This window comes from Mastigoproctus giganteus, chromosome 11, assembly GCF_048544385.1.
Source record: "Mastigoproctus giganteus isolate SK-2022 chromosome 11, ASM4854438v1, whole genome shotgun sequence".
Lineage (NCBI taxonomy): Eukaryota > Metazoa > Arthropoda > Arachnida > Uropygi > Thelyphonidae > Mastigoproctus > Mastigoproctus giganteus.
The window spans coordinates 123,285,105-123,310,590 of NC_143585.1; the positions used below are offsets into that span (position 1 = coordinate 123,285,105).

At 39.1% G+C, this 25,486-nt stretch overlaps 1 protein-coding gene across 2 annotated transcripts in view; it reads right to left on the reverse strand.

Annotated features, from left to right (window-relative positions):
• LOC150078409 (cytoplasmic polyadenylation element-binding protein 2-like) overlaps positions 1-25,486 on the reverse strand; it is a 405,982-nt gene that overhangs the window by 183,376 nt on the left and 197,120 nt on the right. The gene's annotated exons all lie outside the window — the stretch shown is intronic.

Genomic DNA, 25,486 nt, shown 5'->3' on the forward strand with positions numbered 1-25,486 from the left:
CGCAGGGAGCAAGGTCTGGACTGTAGGGAGGGTGCTCGAGAAGTTTCAGTCCTGTCGTGGTCAAATATTCGGTGCAGGCTTTGGCGCGGTGAGGTTTAGCATTATCGTGATGGAGGTACCAGGTGTCCATTCTTGACTTTGGCTGCAGGTTCTTCATAGATCCAATGACTTTAGGCAGGCATTGTTCAGTATACCACTTAGCTGTGACTGTCTTCTGCGTGTCCAAAACGACACGTTCCACAATTCCACTCGATTTGAAAAATACAGCTATCATTTTCTTCTTTACAGATCGGGATTTTCTGACAATTACGGGTGTGTCGTCATCATCAAAGACCCAAACTTTGTTTTGAGCCTTGGTCAGCAGATCGTAATAGTACAGTCAAGTCTCGTCACCTGTCACGATGTTGTTCACATACCGAGATTGTCCCTTATCAAACTTTTTTAACATCTCCCGGCACCAAGTCACACGTCGTGTCATCTGCTCTTCAGTCAGTTGATGCGGCACCCAGAGAGAACAAAGTTTCTTCACGTGCAAATGATCTTGCAGAATCGAATGAATTGCTGGTGCATTTATGCCCAAAGTATCCTCTATCTGTTGGTAGGTCACTCGCCTGTTTTCGTCAAGCATTTTCCTCACAGCAGTAACGTTTTCCTCCGTAACTGACGTTCGTGGCCTTCCCGGCCTCTCAGAATCCTCCAGAGTGAAATTTACCCTTTGGAATTCTCTATACCACCTGAATATCATTGTACGATGTGGACAATCATCATCTAGTGCAAGAGTCATTTCTTCTAAGCACTGGTCTATGGTTAAACCACGCACGAAATTATACCGCAAAACTGTCCTTATCTCATTTCGTGAACACGATGCCATCGCAAGCACTTTACTTGCGATGTCAGTTATTCTCACTACTAATGAATAACTGAGCCCATCGACTTGGCGCGGCGGCTACTATGCACGTATGAACATGTCTCAACATGCAGCAACAAGCAGCTTCCTGTGATTCATTGTTGTGTCATATTGCAAAACTTTCCTAGTATCCTTTGTATATACACCAGATTACAGTTCTAAAGTTCGACAATTAAATTTCTACGAGCACCTTATATTCAAAAGAAATCTCATGATATACATTATACCCAGTGGTGTATAGGGGAGCTGCTTCTTAAAGTTACATTCAATTACCTTTGTTATAAGACAAGTAGACATAGATGGTAATAATAAAAAGCAAGTTAAAAATACTACAAAGTATTAGTAAATACACAAAACAACAATGGTCCCAGCACCCAACCCTGGGGGAAACCACTAATAACATTAGTCCATGTAGAGCAGTGTCCATTTATTACTGCTCTTTGCCATCTGCCACTCAACCACCCCTTTATCCATTGCAGCAACTTGCTCTCAATGCCATATCATCCCAATTTGTAAAGCAGTCTTCCATCCGCAACAGTATCAAAAGCTTTCCTGAAATCCAAGTATATGATTTCAAAATTATTTTTTTGCATCCAGTTCTTTTGTGACCACATCATAGTATCCCATTAAACTGGTTAGACAAGACTTTGCCTCAAGAAACCCATGCAGTCTGAACTTTTATTACAGTCTTGTCTAGGTGATCCCGCATCACTTCTTTAACCAGCGACTTCTTTATTATTTCCCCCAGAACAGAAGTTAAACTAGCAGGTCTATAATAATTTGTGTCCCCCTTTGAATCCTCTTTGTAAATTGGGGATACATCAGCACATCTCCAGTCCATGGGAATCTCTCCTAATTCTAAGGATGCTCTTATAATTATGGCTAAGGGTTTGCTTACTTCCCTCGCTGCCTCCTTCAATATAACTGGATAGATTCCATCTGTCCCAGGTGCCTTTTTTATGTTTAACTTCAACAATTTCACCTTCACTTTGCTCTCTGTTATTACAAAATCATTTAGCTCCCTGTTAGAGTTTAGTAAACTTCTGTCATCCCCTTCCTTAGAGAATTCCGTGTGTGAATGTAGATGCAAAATGCTCATTCAGTTTATCAGCTATCTGATCAGGATCATTAACAGTCACATCACTGATAAAAGGGACCAATCTGATTCATCCCCTTCCTTTTAGAGTTTATATAAGTAAAGAAGTCTTTGCTGTTCCTTTCTGCATCCATTGCCAAAGATTGCTCATAATCTCCCTTCGCTTGCCTAACCTCTTTTGTGACTTGATTACATACTAGCTTATATATACCATAGGCTTTTGTGTCACCTACCAATTTATATGCATCCCATGCATTTTTATTATCTGCCATGAGTCTCATTAGTTCCTCTGACATCTATTCGGGCCTAAACTACAAATTCTGCAATTCTGCCCAGACACAATAGGAGGGAGTACATGATGAGAGCCTTGTCAATCAATTCGGCCCTGGAGGGAATGTGCAAGGCTCAAGGGGTAGAATTTTTTTCAGCATGGTCTGTGCTTGTTAACATTAGAGGCAGCTTCTACAGGGATGGGATACACTTAAATAGAAAGGGTGCAAGAATATTTGCTGATGCTATCGAGGCAGTGTTAGGTGGGTCAGAAAACTGCTAGCTTAGGGGGGGGGAAGATTCACAGACTAAAAGGTTAAAAGTAGCCAAAGGCAGAGGTGAAGGTGATTCTTGCACAACTTCTATTAGAATAAGTAGCGATCTGGAGCGAGGGGTGCTGAGGGTTTCAGGGACTGATGGCAGTCATCGTGAAACAGGTGGGTATATGGGATGTGTCAGGGTAACTAGAAATAGGTGCATGTATACCAATGCTAGAAGTATAGTAAATAAATTTGATGAATTTGAAGTGTTGGTGAAGGCATCAAAGGCGAATATTGTTGGGATATCAGAGACGCGGTGTCACACTGATATTAGGAATGCAGAATAGGAATTTGGGGAGTACAATGTGTACAGAAAGAATAGACAGGATAGGAAGGGAGGAGGTGTCATGCTGTTAATTAAGAAAAACATAAAATCAAAAGAAGTGCAACTAGTTGATATAGATGAACAGTGCACTGTTGAGTCAGTTTGGTGTGACATAAGCACTGTGAAAGCAAAAATAAGAGTAGGAGTGTATTATAGGCCTAATGATTCAAATGAGTACAATGAACAATTGTACAGAGAAATAGAGTGGGCTAGTAAATCGGAATGTCTTATAATGGAGGATTTTAACTTCCCAGATATTGACGGGAACTTGTGAGTTGGTCACTCACACACTCGTAAGACTTTTGTGGATTTATTGGATGATTGTTTCCTGCAACAGCAAGTTCGAGAGGCAACCAGAGAGGGTAATACTCTTGAACTGGTTATCAGCAGTGAGCATTCGTGCATTAAGAATTTGCAGATAAAGGAACCATTAGGTGGCAGTGATCACAATGTACTGACGTGGGATTTACTTAAAGATTTAATTACCATCAGGGGTAAAGGAAAGGGTTTTTGCTTCCGTAAAGGCGAGTACAGTGGTCTCCGACAGTTTTTAAATTCTGTACAGTGGGATCAACTGATGATGTTACCAACAATAAATTCTAAGTGGGAAGCATTCAAGGAATTAATCGTGGAAGCTACTAAAAGTTTCATACCTATTAAGAAATATTGTTCAAGGTTTAGGCCTAAATGGTTATCAAATGAACTAATGAGACTCGTGACAGAGAAGAAAAATGCATGGGATGCATATAAATTATCAAGCGACTCAAAAGTCTATGGCAGATATAAGCTAGTCTGTAATCAGGTCACAAAGGAAGTTAGGCAGGCAAATGCAGATTACAAGAAATCTTTGGCAAAGGATGCTAAGAAAAACAGCAAGGATTTTTTACTTATATAAACTCTAAAAGGAAGGGGATGAATCTGATTGGTCCACTTGATATTGATGGTTCGACTGTTGATGATCCTGCTTGGATAGCAAACAAACTGAATGAGTATTTTGCATCTACATTCACACATGAGGAGTTAAGGTTTGAAAATGGCAGAAGGTTATCAAATTGTAGCAGGGTGCTTAATGATTTTGTAATAACTGAGAGAAAAGTGGAGGAGAAATTATTGAAGTTAAATATAAGAAAGGCACCTGGGGTGGACGGGATCTATCCAGTTATATAAAAGGAGGCGGCAAAGCAACTAAGCAACCCCTTAGCCATAATTATGAGAGCATCCTTAGACTCAGGGGAGGTCCCCACTGACTAGAGATGTGCAAATGTATCCCCAATTCACAAAGCGGAATCGTTGTTGTTGTTTGGTTTTTAGAAGCATTAGCAACTAAGGCCATATTGCTCCGGGATATGCAGTGGTCATTCCCTGACCTTTCCGCATCCTCCATATTTGGTGGCTCACGGGCTCGAACCCAGTCTAATCAAGAAGTATGTGCTACACACTGCTGCTCCTGCCCACCTGGCTACAGAGGCACACAAAGCGGAATCGAAGGGTGACACGAGTAATTACAGACCAGTTAGTTTAACTTCTGTTCCGGGTAAAATAATGGAGTCACTGGTTAAAGATGCATTGCAGGATCATCTAGACAAGACTGCAGCAATAATTCTGACACAGCATGGGTTTGTTAAAAGAAGGTCTTGTCTGACAAATTTGATAGGATCTTATGATGTGGTTAAAAAGGAACTGGATGCAAAAAATAATTTTGATATCATATATTTGGATTTCAGGAAAGCTTTTGACACTGTTGCACATGGAAGACTATTGTACAAACTGGAGCAGAATGGTATTAAGGGTAAGTTGCTACAATGGATAAAAGGATGGCTCAGTGGGAGAAGACAGAGGGTGGTAATCAATGGGTGCTGCTCTTCGTGGATTAATGTTATTAGTGGAGTCCCACAGGGTTCGGTTTTTGGTCCACTGTTCTGTATATTTATCAATGATATTGATGAAGGTATATCAGGCTTGGTGTCAAAGTTTGCAGATGATACAAAGGTTGGCAGGGTTGTTAATGACATTAATGGCAGTGTGCTACTGCAACAGAATCTAGAAAATTTGGGCAGATGGGCTAAAAACTGGCAACTGAAGTTCAACCTTGACAAATGCAAAGTACTGCATATGGGTAGAAGTAACCCCAGAGAAATGTACCAACTGTGTGGTACTACACTTAAGGTAGTAGAAAATGAAAAAGACCTGGGAGTAATTGTGCAGTCAGGCTGTCAGGGCAGGTCATGTGTTTTGTCAATGATATATAGGAATTTTGCTAGCAGGGAAAAGGAGGTGATTGTCCCTCTGTATAAGGCAATGGTCAGGCCACACCTTGAGTACTGCGTACAGGTCTGGAGGTCTCATTTAAGGAAGGATGTAGATTTGCTTGAGCTCGTACAGAGAAGGGCAACACGATTGGTGAGGTGAATGAAGGGATCCTCTTACCAGGAGAGGCTTAAGTTCGCCAAACTGCAGTGGCTGGAGAATAGACACCTGCGCGGTGATCTGATTGAGGCGTATAAGGCCTTGAATGGGTTGAACACGCAAAATTCTGATAGGATCCTTCCACTTTTTCAGATTATGAACCTAAGAGGGCATAAATTCAAATTAAGAAAAGACAGATGTAGAATAGATGTGCGGAAATTTTCCTTTAGCCAGCGGGTTGTTAATTGCTGGAACAAACTTCCATCTGCTGTGGAAGTTGATAGGTTAAATAAATTTAAGGAGGAACTGGATAGGCATTTGGAGGGAATGGTTTTATTATTATTATTATTTTTTTTGGCTGATGCTGCATAAGCTTCATACCACTTGCTTGCATAAGCTCATACCACTTGCTTGCTTTCTTGCCGCCACTACTAACTACTAAACTTAGAACAGCATTTCTTAGTTGGAACAAAATATCAAGTAGCCTCCAAAACCACTTTCTTGAATGCTTCCCATTTAGAATTTGCGTTAGGTAACATCATCAGTTGGTCCCACTGTATAGCACTTAAAAAATCTGAGACCACTGTAGTCACGTTTATGAAAGCAAAAACTGTCCTTTCACCCCTTATTGCAGCTACATCTCTAAGTAAATCCTACATCAGTATAATGTGATCGCTGCGACCTAGCAGTTCCTCTAACTGTAAATTCCTAATGCTTGAATAATCACTGCTGAAAATCAGATCAAGAGTGTTACTCCCTCCAGTTGCCTCTCTAACATGCTGCTGTAGAAAACAGTCATCGAATAAATCCACAAAAGGCTTCCCAGTGTGCAAGTGACCAACCCAAAAGTTCCACTCAATATCTGGGAAGTTAAAATCCACCATTATTAGACAATCTGATTTACTGGGTTTTCCTGCCCAATTGTTCGTTGTACTCATCAGTCTTTAGACCTATAACACACTCCTACTCTCGTTTTCCATTTCCCAGTGTTTATGTCGCACCAAACTGACTCAACAATTGGACTGTCCACCCATGTCAACTGGATGCACTTCCTTAGATTTTGTGTTTCTTAACTAACAGCATAACCTCTCCTCCCTTCCTACCCTTTCTGTACACACTATACTCCCCAAATTCCAATTCTGCACTGCTTATATCTGTGTGACACCATGTCTCTGATATCCCAACAATATCTGCCTTTGATGCCTTGATCAGCACTTCAAATTCATTAAATTTATTTACTATACTTCTAGCATTGGTGTACATGCAAGTATACACGCACCTGTTCTAACTCTTCGTTACCCTAACACAGCCCATGTATTTACTTGCTCCATGATGAATCCCAGCAGTTTTTGGAACTCCAGCAACTTGATCTCTAGGCGTGCAGCTCATTCCAAGAGAAGAAGTGCTAGAATCGCTTTTGCCCCTGCCTGCAGCTAATCTTTTAGTGTGTGAATAACCCCAAAGCTAGCAGTTCTCCAACCCACCTAACATTGCCTCGATAGCATCAGAAAATATTCTTGCACCCTTTCTATTTAAGTGTATCCCATCCCTGTAGAAGCAGTCTCTCCTGTTAGCAAGCAGACCATGCTGAAAAGAATTCTACCCATTGTGAGTTGCACAATCTCTCCAGGGCCGAATTTATTTATTGGGCTTTCATCGTATACTCCCTCCTATTGTGTTTGGGCATAATCGCAGACACTTTCAAATTCGACCCAAGCTCGTGACTTTTTTTTTTTTTTTTTTCAACATTGACCTGTACTTGTTAATTAAATCTACAGATGTTTTACTCTTAAGGACATTAGTGGCAGCGAGTACAACAATATTACCTTTGTGCCATGAAAAGTTATCTGCTCTACGATGCATATACTTCTGCCCTGGCAGACATACCCTGGTATATAATAGTAATAGAGGCATGTGATGCAAGAAAGCAAGCGTATGAGCTTATGTAACATTAGCTAAAAACAAAAAAACTATTTCACACACCCATTCCCTCTAAACGTTTGTCCAGTTCCTCCTTGAATTTAATGAAGCTATCAACTTCCACAACGACAGATGGAAGTTTCTTCCAGTAATTAACCACCCACTGGCTAAAGGCAAATTTCCGCACATCTATTCTGCAACTGTCTTTCCTCAATTTAAATTTATGCCCCCTCAGGTTCGTAATCTGAGCAAGCAGAAGACTCCCATCAGAATTCAGCCTGCTCAACTCATTCAAGGCCTTATACACCTCAATCACATCACCTTGCAGGTGCCTAGGCTCTAGCCGCTCCAATTTGCTTTGTTACCCTCATCAATCTTGTTGTCCTTCTCTGTACACGTTCAAGCAACTCTACATCCTTCCTAAAATGAGGCCTGCAGACCTCAATGCAGTACTCAAGGTATCGCCTGATCATTGTCTATACAAAGAGACAATTACCTCCTTTTCCCTGCTAGCAAAATTCTTGTATATCATTGACAAAACCCCATGACCTGCTCTGGCAGCCTGTCTGCATTGCTTAGAAAACTTCATATCTCACTGCACAGTTACTTGCAGGTCTTTTTAATTTAATTTACTAGCACCCTAAGTTAGTACCACACAATTGGTATGTTTCTCTGGGTTTACTTCCACCCATATGCAGTACTTTCCATTTGTCAATGTTAAACTTCAGTTGCCACTTCTCAGCCCATCTGCCCAAATTTTTTAGATCCTGTTGCAGTAGCACACTGCCATTACTGTCATTAACAATGCTATCAACCTTTGTATCATCTGCAAACTTGGACATTAGTCTGATAAACCTTCATCAATATCATTGATAAATATACAAAACAACAGTAGTCCCAGCACCGAACACCGGGGGACTCCACTAATAACATTAGTCCACAAAGAGCAGCTTCCATTAATCACCACTCTCTGTCTTCCACCTATCCTTTTTGCATATTACATTCCCCATCTCCCCGACAATAGAGTCATCAACAATAACTAGTTCCTGTGGGACCAGAGCATTCTGCCTTGATGATTGCCGCTTTGTTTCCTGATGCACAGGAGTGAGCTCTGGCGTTGAGTTGGGCAGCTGAGCACTTCATGGGCCTCTCTTATTAATTTCCTCGAGGGCATCTACTCTACACCTCAAACTCTCATAAATGCCCATCAGAACGCTGAGTTGGTGCCTAATTTCCTAACAGTCTCTGCAACTAGCGTACACAAAAACATCCTCCTTGGCTAGATCATGTTCTGTTCTAGACAGGTCCGCAAACATATCACATTTCGTGCAGTTTTTTTAGATAATGATATGTTGGAGAATTGCCCCTTCAGTTCTCCCCCGATCCACAGCACTCTGGCTAATCAGTCAACATTGCTTAGCTGTTCTAGTCTGGGTCATGATTCCATTTAATTAACAATGAAATTTAACAAGATTAATAAATTTTATTGATTAATTCATAATACTATACTATACTAAGCTAACAGATTTCTAATACAATCTTACGTGTTTCACTATCTAGTTTTACGTTAAATCTTATGCTATCTAGTTCAGGATATACGTTGTATCATATAACAATGATGGCAAGTTATGAACGTAAAATCTACAGACACTTAAGTATTATTTTCAAAATCGATATCTAAATTCAAAATAAACTAACGAGCTGGACTAGGACTGTAAGCTACTTAAAAAACATAATTTAATATAACAATTAATTCAATAAAATGACTGAATATAATTAAAAACTTAGTGTTCACCGGAGCTACAAATCTTGTCCAACATGTGACTACCTTTACTGATACTCAAAGAATTAAGAATAAATTAAGAACAGGAGATCTGCAGACTTACTTAACAAGTACAGGCAGATTTTGAAAAAATAAAGTCACAAATCAGGGTTAAATTTGAATGTGTCTGCACCTCTTCCCAGACACACTAAGAGGGAGTATATGATGAGAGTCATGTTAATCAATTTGGCCCTGGAAAGATTGTACAAGGCTCATGGGGTGGCATTTTTCTCAATGTGGTCTGTGCTTGTTAACAGGAGAGAACGCTTCTACAGGGATGGAATATACTAAACAAAAAGAATGCAATTCTTTTTGTTTAGTATATTCCATCAAGGTAGTTAGGTGGATACCATCAAGGTAGTTAGGTGGATCAGAATTTGCTAATACCATCAAGGTAGTCAGGTGGATCAGAAAACTGCTGGTTGGAGAGCCGGAAAACATCAACTAATACATTAACTAGAGCCACAGGCACATCTAAAAGTAATTCTTGCACTGCTTTTACTGGAATAAGCAGCACCATTGAAAAGCAAGCTCCTAGGGATTTCAAGCACTGCTGGGAGTCATTACGAAACAAGTAAATACAGTAATACCCCGACTTACGCGAACTCAGAGTTACGCGGTTCTTGATTTTTTCGTTTGGCAATGCTGCCGCCCACTATCTTCAAGGTCGTTTTTCATATGTTATCGATATACGGTGCGACGGCGGAGAATGAGAGCGAAAGATGAACAAAATTCAACTTTGCTGCTTTTATGTTTTTTATATCAGTGAAGGGGAAACACATTTCACCATAATAACGTAAAAACCAACACAATTCCAGCTATCGGTATAATCGCAAATGCAATTAGATCGAGTTTACTACCAGTTTATAACAAATTTCACTAGCAGAAACGCAACTGGATTTTTATTGTTTTATGGTAGTAACCCCTAGAAATGTGAGGTGTTAATAGTGTATCTCTGCCTTTATGGTGTTGTTTATTCAGTTGCTACATGCGCGCAGCTTTGTTTATGCGTATCAAGCGTGCCTCCTCGTTTTGTAATTGTGCTTTATTCCCTAAAAATGAGTAAAATACTTAATTAAAAGGTGTGAAAAGGAAACGTCCTGGTGAAGACAATGCAGATTCAGAGAGAAAAAGAAATGCAATTATCGACTGGATCAAAAATTCTTACCCGGGAAAATTTATAGTGGCCTCATACTATGGTTTATGGCCAAAATCACACTGGCCCACCGGGGTTTCCCCAGTAAGGTTTATGGCCAGTCCGCCTCTGTCGATAGAGAAAAAATATAAAATTGTGAAACGCTTTGAGCGAAATGAAAGACCATGTGATATTGCACGTGCTACAGACCTAAACGAAGCAACGGCGAAAAGCACTTGACAATTGCAAACTTGACAGGTTGAAAATTGAAAAGGGCTCAATTGTAAAGGGCTTAAAAATTTTAGAAAACAGACTCCAACGAAGAACGTGTTATAGCTACAAAGCAAGGAATAAAAAAATTATTAGCTTGCTACAAAGAAATTCTGCGTGAAAAAAAGAACGCGCTGTGTCGTCAGACGAATTTGTTAGATTTTATGAAGCCATCGACATCGAAATAACTTTTTAACGTAAGTCATTTGTTTTTTAATACATATTTTGTATTAATATGTATAAAGAACTGCAATTTTATTAATATTTTTCTTCTAAACTAGTGTTTTTGTTAGTCCTTGGTCCCAATTAAGCAAAATTTATATGTATTTATATGCAAAGTTGTACCCCGACTTACACGATTTTCGTCGGACCCACCTATCGCGTAACTTCGGGGTATTACTGTACATAAAACACGAGAGGTATTAGAATCTATAGTACTTAGTAGCATGCATGGGTTGGAGGTTGGGAAGACAAAACCAGATATTCGTTGACATTAGACTTAAGCTTCTGCAGACCATAATTTTCTGAAAATACGTATAAAGGAAGGTTGTTCCAGAAAATTGCAGTTGAATGAATAAATGGGAAAGATAAAAAGTTGTTTCTGTGAGTTTTAAGTTGGACAGTAAATGGATGTTGCATGGTGGTGGCACATATTCGGACATTTTTGAAAGTTGTTTGTTTGTTATTTGGTTTTTAGGAGCATTAGCAACTAAGGCCATATTGCTCCGGGGATATGCGGTGGTCATTCCCTGACCTTTCCGCATCCTCCGTATTTGGTGGTGACGGGCTCGAACCCCGGTCTAATCAAGAAGCATGTGCTATGCACTGCTGCTCCTTCCCACCTGGCTACGGAGGCGCCTATTTTTGAAAGAGAGAGCAAGAACTATAGAAGCCAATTCAGAAGAACAGTGTCCGTGGAAGTATCTGTAGAAAAGGCATGCAGCAGAAACATAGCACACGCTTCTTGATTAGACCGGGGTTCGAGCCCGTCACCACCAAATACGGAGGATGCGGAAAGGTCAGGGAATGACCACCGCACCGGAGCAATATGGCCTTAGTTGCTAATGCTCCTAAAAAACCAAATAACAACAACAACAACAACAGCAGCAGAAACAGTACATCTATGAGACAGCGAGTGGAGAGACTGTTAGAGAGGAGTCATTAATTAACCTAACTACCATCTTCTGAATGGAATCTAGAAGCCTGAGAGAGGTTTTGGGGGCACAACCCCAGATGAGGGAACAATATTCCATGGTAGGACGGATTTGCGATTTGTATAGAATGAACAGTTGTTTGGAAGAAAAGTAACGCCAAGAGTGAAAGAGAAAACCAAATTTTTTAGATGCAGACAAAGCAATATTTGTAATGTGCTTGTGCCAAGAGAGATTAGAAGTCAGGGTAATCCCCAAAGGAGATATATCATTTTGCCTAGAAATAGGAGTATCGCCAAAGATAAGCATTGGAGCAGAAGAATCCTTTTTGTGAGATATAAGACAGGATTCAGTTTTGGAAGGATTGAAATCAACTACATTGTCTTTCCTCAACTGGAGAATTACCTGGAGATCGGCATTTAAAGAATCGGTAGTGGATATCCGAGAAGTTGAAGCTGATTGAGCAGTGCAAGGTTTCTCAAACTGTAAAGTGGAATGCAATGTGGTATCATCAGCAAAAGTATGGATAGGATTTCTGGTCAATGCTAGAAAGTCATTAATATACAAGAGGAAAAGAGTGGCAGAAAGAACTGAAGCTTGGGGGACACCAGCATTAGTGGAGAAGTTAGAAGACAGAGAGCCATCTACCACCATCCTCAGTGAGCAATCAGAGAGAAAACTGAATAACCAATTACGAAAAACAATTGGCAAACCATATGATGGAAGCTTATTTAGAAGACCTTTATGCCAAACATGATCGGAAGCCTTTGAGATGTCAAGAGCAACTGTTTGTGTTTCACCAAACTCCAGAATATCACCAATGGATCGACACTGACAGAATCCATACTGGTGATTGTTGATCAGACAGAAAGTTTCTAGATAGTTTCAGAGTTGTCAGTTAATTGATTTCTCTATTACTTTAAAAAGCATAGAAGTAATTGCAATGGGACGATAATTGGATGGGAGGGACTTGTCATCCTTTTTAGGAACTGGCTGTATATGAGCAAATTTTCAAGCAGAAGGAAAAACACCTTTGGAATAAGAAAGTTAAAAAAGGCAGCAAAGAACAGGAGTAAGCTCAGGAGAGCAGGTTTTGAGAACAAGTGGAAAAATACCATCAGGTCCTGGAGCTCTCTTAGCATCAAGATTCGTCAAAATTCTTCTGATATCCTTTTGACAGAAGACCACAGGAGGCATTGAATGGAGCGTGCTGGGAATGGTGAGAGGTGTTTTACCAAGATCATTAATACATGAGTTGGAGGAAAAATGGGATGCTAGCATGTCAGCTTTATCCTTGACTGAAGTGAAAATAGAACCATCTGGTTTTTACAGAGGTGGGAGCAGAGATTGACAAAAGTTGCGGCCAATAGTTTTGGCAAGAGACCAGAATGCTCGGCTACTGTTAGTGCAAGAAGCAAGTTTTGTACTCTTAGCCTGATCAAAATCTAGTTTGGACTGATTAATACAATTGTTTTGGGCTCTGATGAAGAAAGAAAATGAAACAGAAGAATTGGAAACAAGCCAATTACGATATGCAACATTCTTCTCGTGAACAGCCTTAGCACATTTATTGGAAAACCAAGGTTTACAAAAAGGACGAGGTTTTAATTTGGAGTGCGGAATAAAGGGTTCCATTCCTACAAGAATATTTTCACTGACAGATTCTGAGCAAACATTGACATCAGAAGTTTAGAAACAGTAATCCGACCAAGGAAAAGAAGAAAAGAAATCTCGCAGGTCTTCCAATTTTGTATTCATGTAATGTCAAGCAACACGAGGTTGGGAATAGTCATGAGATAAAGGCTTCATTGGAGGAGAGATAATCAGCAAGTTGTGATCTGAGGTGCCTAAGGGACCATTACCTTCAACCTATACTTAGAAGGGCTGTTTGTGAGAAAAAGATCAAGCGTGTTGGCTGTAAGGTCAGGACTGTCCGGTATTCTGATAGATAAATAAACAATCTGTGCAAGGTCATTAATAATTGCAAAAGCCTCAGCATCTCGACCAGCTGTGTCTGTGTGACTAGAATATGGAAGCCAGATGGAGTTGTGAACATTAAAATCACTAAGGAAAATTACCTCACTGTCAGGAAAGTTGGACTGGAGAAAGTCAAGTTGCAAAGAGAGGAAGTGAATGAGTTCCAAGTGATTGGTGGGGTTGGGAGAACGGTAGAGATAACAAATGAATTTAACAGAACGAGGTAGTGAGATTTTAAGCCAGAGAAGATCAAAAAGAGGAGATTCCAAATTACCAAGTCTTTGACAGAGAATATTGGAATGGACATATGCACAAGTACCATCTTTGAGGCAAAAGGAATCATACAGTGAATAATTTGGGCAACTGAGATGAGCAGTGGTTGAATCAACCGATAACTGAGATTCTTGTCAGAAAAAGTATATGGGGTTTGGCAGACTGTACATCGAGATTAGAGCTGAGACCATGTATATTTCTGAAATGAACTAGGAAGTGTTTGGGAGGTTTAGACTTCTCGCAGATGAGTTTGTTCAATTAGTTTGACATTTCATGGTGTATTCGATAGTAAGAAAAAGTGGGGGGGGACATGCTGTATGAAGCAATGAATTTATTGGATATGGTGTACACATGGTAAGAATATACTGAGATCATTGTCATAACGTGGCCTTGGCAATGCCCACTCACCCCACATACACACCACTCGGACTCCCTCCATCACAACCTGGTAGAGTAGAGACAGCAAGATTATACACTAGCTGATCCGGAAGCCTCCTTGAGTTACCAATAAGTTTGATCCGGTATACTAACTAGTGGTCAGCCTGCAAACAGAGTTTTAGAGATATACCCTCAAAACGTAAGGAAGTTTGGATCTCGCCATGGTGTTCATCATAACCTCAAAAGACATCAATCATACTGCATGATGGAAGAGATGGGGGAAGGTTGACTTGAACTTTGCTCTGGAAACTCAACATTGGTTCCACCACTTCAAGCCTCCAATAATGCACAATAATGCCAGAAGGATAGTAAATAAATTTGATGAATTTGAAGTGCTGATCAGGACATCAGATGTAGGCATCATTGAGATATCAGAGACATGGTGTCACTAAGATATAAGGGATGCAGAATTTAAATATGGGGAGTAAATCTACAAAGAAAGGAGACAGGATGGGAGGGAAGCACATAAAAAATAAGGCAGTACACCCAATTGACAGGGTAGCCAATGCAATGTTGACACAGTTTGGTGTGACATAAACACTCGAAAAGCAAAAATGAGAGTAGGAGTATGTTAGAGGACTATTTTACAGAATTATGTTACAGAACAACTGCACAGTTCGGTGTGTAGTTGTTCACTGACTCTGATGAGTACAGTGAATAACTGCACGGAGAAATAGAATGGGCCAGTAAATCCGAATATCTTATAATGGAGGATTTTATCTTTCCAGATAATGACTAGAACTTGTGAGTTAATCATTTGCAGACTAGCAAGACTTATGAATTTATTGGATGATTGTTCTCTACAGCAGCAGCATGTCAGAGAGGCAACAAGAGGGAGTAATACTCTTCATCTGATTATAAGCAGTGATCACAGTGTTTTGATTTGGAATTTACTTAAAGATGTAAATATCATAAAGGGGGAGGTTTTTGCTTTTGTAAAGGTGACTAGAGTGTTCTCCAACAGTTTTTAAAATCTATACAGTGGAACCAACAGATGATGGTCCACCATCAGCTAATCATAGAAGTTATTAGCCTTTTCATATCAACTAAGAAATACTCTTCAAGGTGTGCCTTAATGTGATGCCACGTGGTTCATCAGATGAACTGATGAACCACATGGCAAAGAAGGAAAATGCATGGAATGCATACAAATTATCAAGAAACACAGAAGCCTATGGTAGATATAAACTATTCTGCAATCACGTCACAAAGGAGGTTAGACAGCAAAAGAAGATTACAAGGAATCTTTGGCAAAGGATGAAAAGAAAAACAGCAGAGACTTCTTTACTTATGTAAATGCAGGAAGAAAGGGGATGAATCAAATTGGTCCAATTGATATCGATGGCTTGACTGTTGATGATCCTGCTCAGGTTGCCGACAAACTGAATGACTATTTTGCATCTAAATTCACACAGGAGGAATCCTTTAGGGAAGGGGATGCTGGAAGTTTATCAAACTCTAAAAGAGAGCTAAATGATTTTGTAATATCTGAAAGGAAAGTGGAACAGAAATTGAAGTTAAAAAGAAGAAAGGTGCCTGGGGTGGGTGGATTGGACCTATCCAATTATATTAAGGGAAGCAGCAAAGGAAATAAGCAAACCCTTAGCCATAATAATGAGAGCATTTTTGGATTCAGGGGAAGTTAATGCAGATGAAAGGGTAACACAAGTAAGTACAGCCCAATTAGTTTAACTTCTGTTCCAGGAAAATTAATGGAGTCATTGCTTTCTACAGCAACATTTTAGAGAGATAACAAGAGGGTGTAACCCTTGATCTGATTATAAGCAGTGATCACAGTGTTTTGATTTGGAATTTACTTAAAGATGTAAATATCATTAAGGGTAAGGGGAAAGGTGCAATAAAAGTGCAAAGAAGTAATGCAGGATCACCTGGACATGACTGCAATTATACTTCAGACACAGCATGCATTTAATGGGACAGTTGCAGAATAGATGTGCAGAAGTTTGACTTTACACAGTGGTTGACTGCTGAAACAAATTTCTATCTTTTGTGTGGAAGTTGATAGCTTAAATAATCTCAGGGAAGAACTGAAAAACTATTGGAGGGAATGAATTGGTGAAAAGGGAGGTTTCATGTTTTTTGTTTTGTTTTATTTTATTTTATGCTCATACCGAATAAGCTTGCTTTCCTGCATCATTTACATCTGCTGATGCTAATGCATTCCTCCAATCTACGTGATTTATAGTTTGTAAAGTATATATTTCTGGTTTACTAATTTGTTCGGATTTTCAAACTTATAAAAAATACTGTTCTGGAGACTAAAAAAAAAAAAAGGTTCAGTAAGTTAAGAAATAAAAATACTAAGTTCTACTTACATATTTTTATTCATCGGTAACAAAACAAATGGAATTTTCAGCCACAGTAACATGTGTATAGGCCTTTAACAAAAATAATTACTTATTTTTTGCTGCACTTTTATCGAACTTAGTTTCTTTGCTGCCAGATCTCTCACTCTTTTCAGCAAAAGTAGATGCTTTGAAGTAGTAGTTCAGTTTGTTGATTTTCATGTATCATTTAATTTTGTTAATTGGTAAGCTAATAAAAGTGCAAATTTGTACATTTTATCTTCATTTTTATAGCTTGTGGATAATATTTGCAATAACGTACATATTATTCAAATCACAAATCTGCCCTACCATGAAATAAAATTGTCCCCACATCTGGGACGGTGCCCCCAAAACCTTTCTTAAGGCTTCTAGATTCCATTCAGAAGAATGGCAGTTAGGTTAATTAATGACTCATCTCTAACAGAGTCTCTCCACTCTCTGTCTCATAGGCATTCTGTTTCTGCTGCATGCCTTTTCTATAGATACTTCTATGGACACTGTTGTTCTGAATTAGCTTCTATAATTCCTGCTATCTCTTTCAAAGCAGCCTGAACACTTGCCGTTACCACTCAACATCCTTTTACTGTCCAACTTCAAACTCTCAGAACCAGTTTTTCATCTTCCTCGTTTTTATTCATTCAACTTCCGTTTTCAGGAAGATCGTTCCCCCATACGTATTTCCTGATAATTATAATCTAAGAAGCTCATGTCACAAAAAAGATTTGTCAAGTCGCAAAAACAATCTAAGTCAACAAATACCTTCTTTCATCTTCTCAACCTCCAACCCATGCACAGTACTAAGTACTGTAGGTTCTAATACCTCTTGTATTTGTGGTTTTCATAAAAAAAAAAATATATATATATATATATACCAGGTGGTTATAAAATAAGTTCCCCAATTCAGGAAACCCTACTGTCAAAATGGTTAGAGATTGTGCTGTGAAAATCAGTGGGTATGTCATTTAGGGTATGGGCAAGCAATTTGTAGGAGGAAAAAAATAGTTCAAATTTCTGCCACCAGGGGAGAAATAGGCACTGTAAACATGAGATGGAATACTTAACTTACGATTAGATTTTAATATTAAAACTTAGAAATCCACAGATATTGTTCTATGTGCTTTCCTTTACTCATTGGATATGTTGGCTACATGCTGTTTAATGCTTGCTTATTGACAAGTATCTGTATGCCGCCATAGTAAACTCTGTCTTTCAGGTATCCCCACAGCCAGAAATCACAGGGATTGAGATCTGTAATCAGGCTGGCCAGAATTGTGGAAAGAATCTAGAAATGATGTGAACATTTCCGAATGTTGAATGGAGCAGTTCCTTCACTTGTCAACCAACGTCCACTAGTTACCATACACCTTATGGGGCCACGAGGTGTAGACTTCAAAGAAAAAAGGTCCGATTATAAACTCTGTTATAAATCCACACCATACTCTAACGTATGGACTTTGTAGTGGTCTTTCATGCAGAGTAGATGGACGAGAAGTTCCCCATATTTGGCAGTTTTGTGCATTCACAGCCCCATGAAGAGTGAAATGTGCCTCATCAGACCACAAGAATATTTAAGCCCATGTATATTTAAGCCCACGTCAAGTTCCATATGAGCTAGAAATCGTAGAGCAAAGTTTATTCATTGTTACTGATCACAAGACTTTAGTTCTTGCACTACATGAATCTTGTACGGGAACCAGCATAAAATTATTCGAACCACTTTACGTACAGCAGACCAAGGAAGGTTCAAGTCTCTTGACTGGTACTGTTTTACATTCTGACCAGGCCATTGCAACCACCACTTCAACCACTACCTCTGTTCCAACACATCATCATCCCCTGCCTGGAATTACACTTAACTCCCCAGTTGCTTCAAATTTCTTTATTAGTTTTCAAAGCCCGACTGACATCAAAGGTCCTTTATGCAAAGCTTTAAGTTTCCAATATTCACTTAGTGCTGCATTAGTGTTACTATTATTCTGGTAGAACAGTTTTGAACAGGGCTAGCTGGGTGGGTAAAGTGCCTGCCTGGCAACCCAAAGGTTGCGGGTTCAAATCCTGCCTTGGGCTTGGATCAAAATACTGCAAAAACCTTGGGAGGTGCATTATGGCCACAGAAGCCGATGCACCAACAAGTACCAAAAAAAAAAAAAAAAAAAAGAACAGTTTTACTAAAAGAGCATGTTCCATTTTTGTAAGAGCCATAATGGTTATTGACAGTGGCATTGGCTTTTCTGCTTTTAACTACAGGATGTCATTTGCGTAAGCAGGGTGTCTTGAAGTAAATGACAACTTTTATATACATGCAGTGCTGTTTTTCCCCTGATGGCAGAAATTTTAAGTAATTTTTTTCTTCTACAAATCGCTTCCCCATACCCTAAATAACATACCCACTGATTTTTACAGCGCTAACTCTAACCGTTTTGACACTAGGATCTCATGAATAGGGAAACTTGTTTTATAACCAAACGGTATATATACAGGGTGTTTCAAAACTGATGGTCAAAAATTTAAAGGTGAAAAGTACAAACTTATTAATCAGTCCAAACTAGAGTTTGAACAGGCTAAGAGTAGAAAACTTGCTTCGTGCCCTAATGGTAGCTGAGCATTCTGGTCTCTTGCCAAGCTATTGGCTGCAACTTTTGCCCATCTCTGCTCCCACCTCTGCACAAACTAGATGGTTCTGTTGTCACTTCAGCCAAGGATAAAGCTGACCTGCTAGCATCCCAATTTTCTTCCAACTCATGTATTACTGATCTTGGTAAAACACTTCCCACTATTCCAAACACGCTCCATTCAATGTTTCCTGTGGTCTTCCTTCAAAAGGATGTTAGAAGGATTTTGATGGATCTTGATGCTAAGAAAGCTCCAGGCCCCAATGTATTTCTTCACTTGTTCTCAAAATCTGTGCTCCTGAACTTACTCCTATTCTTTGCCACCTTTTTTCACTTTCTTATTCCAAAGGTGTTTTTCCTATTGCTTGGAAATTTGCTCATATCCAGCCAGTTCCTAAAAAGGGTGACAAATTCCTCCCATCCAATTATCGTCCCATTGCAATTACTCCTACTCTTTCTAAAGTAATGGAGAAATCCATTAACTGCCAACTCAAACTACCTAGAAAACTCCTGTCTGATCAACGATCGCCAGTATGGATTCCGTCAGTGTCGATCCACTGATGATATTCTGGTTTATGTCACCCATTTATGGACTAATTCAATGGAAAGGTTCGGTGAAACACAAGTAGTTGCTCTTGATATCTCAAAGGCTTTTGATCGTGTCTGGCATAAAGGTCTTCTAAACAAACTTTCATCTTATGGTTTGCTATCTGTTTTTTGTAATTGGTTATCCAGTTTTCTCTCTGATCGCTCACTGAGGGTGATGGTAGATGGCTCTCTGTCTTCTAACTTCTCCACTAATGCCGGTGCCCCCCCAAGGTCCAGTTCTTTCCCCCACTCTTTTCCTCTTGTATATTAATGACCTTCTTCCATTGACTGGAAATCCTATCCACAGTTTTGCCAATGATAGCACATTGCATTCTACTTTCCATTTTGAGAAACCTTGCCCTGCTCAATTAGCTTCAACTTCTCGAAAATCTACTAACAATTCCCTAAATGCGGATCTTCAGGTAATTCTCGAGTGGGGCAGAGACAACTTAGTTGATTTCAATCCTTCTAAAACTCAGTCTTGTCTTATATCTCGCAAAAAGGATTCTTCTGCTCCTATGCTTATCTTTGGTGACACTCCAATTTCTGGGCAAAATGATTTATCTCTTTTGGGGATTACCCTGACTTCTTTCTAATCTCTCTTGGCACAAGTACATTACAAATATTGCTTCCTCTGCATCTAAAAAACTTGGTTTTCTCTTTCGCTCTCTGCATTACTTTTCTTCCAAACAGCTGTTCACGCCGTACAAATCTGCCCTACCATGGAATATTGTTCCCACATCTGGGAGTGGTGCCCCCAAAACCTCTCTCAGGCTTCTAGATTCCATTCAGAAGAGGGCAGTTAGGTTGATTAATGATTCATCTCTAACAGAGTCTCTCTACTCGCTGTCTTATAGACGTATTGTTTCTGTTGCATGCCTCTTTTACAGATATTTCCGTGGGCACTGTTCTTCTGAATTGGCTTCTATAATTCCCACTCTCTCTTTCAAAACAGTCCGAACACATGCAGCCACCAGCCAACATCCATTTACTGCACAAATTCAAACTCACAGAACCAACTTTTCATCTTCCTCATTTATTCATTCAACTGCTGTTTTCTGGAACAACCTTCCTTCATACGTATTTCCTGAAAATTACAGTCTACAGGAAGTTCAAGTCCAATGTCAACAAATATCTTTTTTCATCTTCTCTACCTCCAACCCAAGCACAGTACTAAGTACTATAGGTTCTAATACCTCTGGTGTTTGGGGTTTACATTAAAAAAATAAAATAAAATAAGTAAAAAAGTCCCGGTGAACATCGGGCCATAAATGAACCATTTGGGAGATAATGCACGTTTTCTGTTAAGAAACAGATCTGTCACTGACTATGGGAGCACTCTGGGAGGGTAGTCTGTATTGCTTAGATCTTGTACACGCTGGATAGTGAGGGGTACACTAATTGGCGATGTAAAATTTGCCACACACTGAAATGACTTAGTACAGGTTATTGCAGAGCAACCCTCCTTGTCAAAATTCCTGGATTTTGTTCTATTTCGGCAACGATCCTGGATATAGAACTCTCACTAACTACGGATATAAAACAGGAGAAATCTCAATGTATGGCAGACCAGATGGGATTCTTCTACTGTAGGGGTTGTAACTTGGAGTTTTCTTCCGGAGGTAACCTTTGCAACCACTAAAAATAACGCCCGATGGTTCTCTCTCAGCCTCGAATCTTCCTTTCTCATTACTGGACACGGTTCTCTAAATGAGAAACTGCATACACTGGGACTCATCGACACTCCCTACTGCTTTTGCAGACAAAGTGAAAGTTGGAAACACTTGCTTCTGGAGTGTGTACATTACAACAACATCAGAAACCGTCTCCAGAATAAGATCCAAGACTTCCCACCAGCAGATCTGCATCAACTGATATGTACCCAGAACAACCTCGAAGCATTCCAGACCTTTGCAGCTGAGGTATTTGCCTGGAGGAGGACACTGATGAAATGCCGATCATTAACAATTCCACTGCCAACTGAAAGTCACTCCTTCTACTGACTATTCTTTTTTTTTTTTTTTCCTAACCTCCGTTCTGCACTGTTTCCGGGTCCAACCCTAGAACTAGGAGCAGCCTTGGCTCACCTTTTCTTCTTTCTTACCCTGTGCAAGATAGATAACCACTCTCCCAATTTTTTTTTTTTTTTTTTTTCATTCTCTCTCTGTTGGCACCCGACTTACATCTTCCTCTTTACTGTAGCCAGGGTGTGGGATTAAAATATTTATTTATTCTTTAATTATTTTTATTTTATTTTATTTATTTTTTTATTATTTATTATTTATTTTTTATTTTTTCATTTACTTAGCTTCATCCCACCCCAACCTGCGTTCTGCACTGTTTTCGGGTCCTACCCTGGAACTAGGAGCAGCCTTGGCTCACCTTTTCTTCTTTCTCATTCTGTGCAGGATAGATAACCACTCTCCCATTTTTTCATTTTTTTCATTCTCTCTCTGCTGGCACCCGACTTACATCTTCCTCTTCACTGTAGCCAGGGGGTGGGATTAAAATTATTTATTTATTCTTTAATTATTTTTATTTATTATTATTATTTTTATTTTATTTTATTTATTTTTTTATTATTTATTATTTATTTTTTCATTTACTTAGCTTCATTTACTCTGCTGGCACCCGACTTACATCTTCCTCTTCACTGTAGCCAGGGTGTGGGATTAAAATTATTTATTTATTCTTTAATTATTTTTATTTATTATTATTATTTTTATTTTATTTTATTTTATTTTTTTATTATTTATTATTTATTTTTTCATTTACTTAGCTTCATTTTACAGGCATACCTCGAATAACGAATAGGATGCGTTCCACGAAATTACTTCGTTAAGCGAAACTTCGTTTTCAGAGGTAAAAATACTATGGCCAGAATAGGGATACGTTCCTACGTAAAGAAAATGAAAAGCTTTTTTTTTCGAACAAAGAAAAGTTTTATTAAATAAACGGTCAACTTACATACAAAGTGAAATCACATTTTAAAATATGAGTCTAAAGTTGATTGTTTATGCTTTTTTCCTCTTTCATTTAACAATTGCCTATACGGAGTTATTGCATTTAACACTGATCGCTTAACAATAGCACTTCTTCCTAAATCAGGATCATTTTCACTAAAAAAATTCATTTAAGCACCTTTTTAAATCTTTGGTTGTTAACACTTTTTCGGCAGGAACTTCTTTAACTTCGTCTTCATTATCTTTGTCTTCGTTGCTAACAAGGTTTTCTAAATCTTCCACTGAAAGACCATCATCTTCTGCATTCAATAAATTCCTAACATCCTCTTCATCGACATTTTCGAAACCTATTGATTGAGCCATCTGGATAACTTCATTTCTAATTTCTTGGATGTTATTTTCTTCTTCTAGTACAACTTCTGGCCATATTTTGCGCCAAACTCCATTTAAGCATTTCTTAGTGACTTCTTTCCAAGAACTATCAATGTTTTCAATTGCGATTTTAATGGTGTAGTTTTTCCAAAAAGTTTTAACTGTCATTTCCTCTTTATCCTCTAGTTCAGTTAAACTGCTTAATGTTCGACGCAGATAATAAGCTTTAAATGATGCTATTACTCCCTGATCCAATGGTTGAATTAGGGAAGTTGTGTTTGCTAGAAGAAACACAACTTTGACAGGAATGCATGTGTCCAACGTGTTAAGATCAGTAGGATGTCCCAGAGCATTGTCTAACAACAAAAGAGCTTTTTCTTCAAAGTTGTTTTTTTTGACAATACCGTTTTACTTCAGGACAAAAGTGGTTAACAAACCAATCAGTAAATAACTCCTTGGTAACCCACGCTTTTCTATTTGCTTTCCATATTACAGGTAAATTCATTTTTATGTTACCTTTTAACGCCCTCGGATTTTCTGGATGGTAAACTAATAACAATTTTAATTTATAATCGCCAGAGGCATTTGATCCAAAGGGTAACGTTAAACGGTCTTTGGCTGCTTTGAACCCAGCAACTGATTTTTCTTCAATAGAAATGAAGCTTTTTGTTGGTAGCCGTTTCCAGAACAAACGGCTACCAACATTTTCGTCAACATTGAACACCAAATTTGGAAAATTTTCACGTTCAATTATTTCCTTTAGTTTTTCTGGAAACTTATTTGCAGCTTCTCCTGTTAATTTTACACTATGAATCCTGGCCCGTTTTTTAAATTTCTCAAACCAACCACGAGAAGCCCCAAAGGTTTCCGTAATTTCTTCAGTTTGTTTAGATTTCATGTGATTAAACTGGAATATTTTTTTATGTTAAATGGGGCTTGAAATTGCCGACTTCGTTATATCGAAGCTTCGTTATCAGAGGTAACGTTAACCGAGGTATGCCTGTATTTTTATTTTATTTTATTTATTTTTTTATTATTTAGAGATGTCAAGGAATTGGTGCAAAATACACTTAAAAGTGATTTCAAGACGGTTAGAGTCAAGTCATTAAGAGCAATCTGCAATAAGGAAGTGTTTACTTGAAACAGCCTCCAAGAACGATCTGGAATCTATATCAATTGCTCCAACTCTCCAAAATGCAGGAGTAACAGCAAACCCACCCAAGCAGACTAACCCCTCTATCCTAATATACGATGTCCAAAAAAAAATACTACTAATGAGGATTTCCTGGATGACGTATTCCACAAGAACCTCGTGGGACATGGATTCTCTTTTGAAGAAGTTAAAAAGCAAATTACCATTAGGTTTACCACTAAATCAAACTCCATCTCTACTTTGCATCAGGTAATCACACTCACCCCAAATCTCTTCAAGACGGTCATGTCTTTGGAATGGATCTATCTGGGGTGCAGTGCACACCGGTTCAGACCTTTCACAGTGTTGACCAAGTGCTTCCTCTGCCTAGGGTTTGAACACTGCCCAGTATTGCTCCCATAAATCTCCCACCTGTGGATACTGCATTCACGGTGCCCATGTTCATGCTGAATGCCCCAATAAGGATGATTCACCTAGTTGTGCTAACTGCAAAAGGAGGAAAAGAGAACACAGCCATTCTGTGAGGGACAGTGCATGTCCAGAATACCAACAAGCTTTAGACCAGGCAAGACTAAGGACCGCTGATAACACCAAAAAGCCTCCCAGTTTCTCAATCCCACAAATAGAACCTCCAGCCCTCAGAGACTTCAACTTTCCTTGTGTCCTGCAGGCATCATTATACCTCTACTAGTCAGTTAACGGTCATGCAGATCAATGGACACTGGTCTAGGGCAGTAGCAGATGAAATTAGACGTGCAGCAGAGGAAAACTCCATAGACATCATCTCTATACAGGAACCGTATGTTTCAAGACCTCAGATGGGAAACACTTCAAAGATTAAGGGCTTCTCTATTCACCATCAGATCATCCAACCCACCCTGGATGACCCAAAAACCTGCATTGTAGTAATGAATAAAGAGCTGGACATCCTGGCGATCCATGGCCTGTGCACGAAGTAAGCAACTTGTATTCAGGTAACGTATGCCTCACTTTCATTTTATCTCATCTCTTTATATTGCCCACCATCCCATGACATTGAGACATCACTCAACTACCTAGATCTCGCACTGGACTCCTTAGGGTCCAGTGCGGTTATTATCATCTCAGATTTAAATGCGAAATCCACCCTCTGGTAGTTGC